The sequence below is a fragment of the Callithrix jacchus genome, chromosome 14 (genome assembly GCF_049354715.1).
Source record: "Callithrix jacchus isolate 240 chromosome 14, calJac240_pri, whole genome shotgun sequence".
Classification (NCBI taxonomy): domain Eukaryota; kingdom Metazoa; phylum Chordata; class Mammalia; order Primates; family Cebidae; genus Callithrix; species Callithrix jacchus.
Window position 1 is genome coordinate 27,338,740 of NC_133515.1, and position 1,301 is coordinate 27,340,040.

The following is a 1,301-nucleotide window of genomic DNA, read 5'->3' on the forward strand; positions in this document are numbered from 1 at the left end:
GGGATTACAGGCATGTGCCACCACACCCAGCTAATTTTTGTATTTTTAGTAGAGACGGGATTTCACCATGTTGGCCAGGCTGGTCTTGAACTCCTGACTTCAAGTGATCTGCCCGCCTCAGCCTCCTAAAGTGCTGGGATTAAAGGCATGAGCCGCTCTGCTCCAGACATGCAGGTGTCGGCGGCGACCTCTGCGCTGGGATGAGCCGGGCCCCCAGTGGAAGCAAGGGAACCCAGGCGCAGCAGCCATGGCCAGTACAATGGTAGCAGCTGGACTGACCATTGCAGCTGCAGGATTTGCAGGCCGTTATGTTTTGCAAGCCATGAAGCACATGGAACCTCAAGTAAAGCAAGTTTTTCAAAGTCTACCAAAATCTGCCTTCAGTGGTGACTATTACAGATGTGGGTTTGAATTCAAAATGACAAAACGGGAAGCAGCATTAATACTAGGTGTAAGCCCTACTGACAATAAAGGGAAAATAAGAGATGCTCATCAATGAATTATGTTTTTAAATCATCCTGACAAAGGAGGATCTCCTTATATTGCAGCCAAAATCAGTGAAGCTAAAGATCTACTAGAAGGTCAAGCTAAAAAATAAAGTAAATGTATCATGAATTTTAAGTACATATTACTTTATGTATATGAGTATTAACTTTTTATAATAAAATGCCTCAGAGTTACAGTTTTAAAAAATGATTTAGCACAAGCTAAATCTCAAGGCCTTGGTCTGATTGTGTTGTTTAAACATGGGACTTTTAAATTAGACTGTAGTTTAGAATATTTGCATATTAATTATGGACAAACACATACCATTTGAAGAGGAATATTGTTCATTCCTCATTTAGCAGATGATTTGGGACCTATGTCTACTCTTCAAGGCAAAGTGAAGATGACAGTCCTTGCTCTCAGGGAGCTCCCACTTTAATGGAGACTGATAAACTGGTCATTGGTCTGTGTGATAAACAGCATGATAGAAATTCGCTCAAGCTGTTCAAGTATGGAGTCTTAAGAGGTAAAAATGGCTGTTCCAGGTACAGGTAACGGGCCCAGCAACTTGGACACTTAGAACCTTGTATTTAAAAGTGAATTTAGCCACAACTTAGACCTAAGAAACTGACCTAGGGGTGTGGGTGGGTGTGTATGTATTCTATTTACATACATATATTTACAAACAGAATATTTATTTCATACATTAAAAAAAGTACGATAAAGATCAGAGTGCAGTTCTGGCATAGGCACAGCTCGTTGCAGCCTCAACCTCCTGGGCTCAAGCAATCCTACCACCTCAGCCTTCCAAAGTG

General features: G+C 41.4%; 1 pseudogene; it reads left to right on the forward strand.

The window, feature by feature from the left end:
* Positions 1 to 209: 209 nt before the first annotated feature.
* Positions 210 to 718, forward strand: LOC100401681 (mitochondrial import inner membrane translocase subunit TIM14 pseudogene; annotated as a pseudogene).
* The last annotated feature ends 583 nt before the right edge of the window (positions 719 to 1,301 follow it).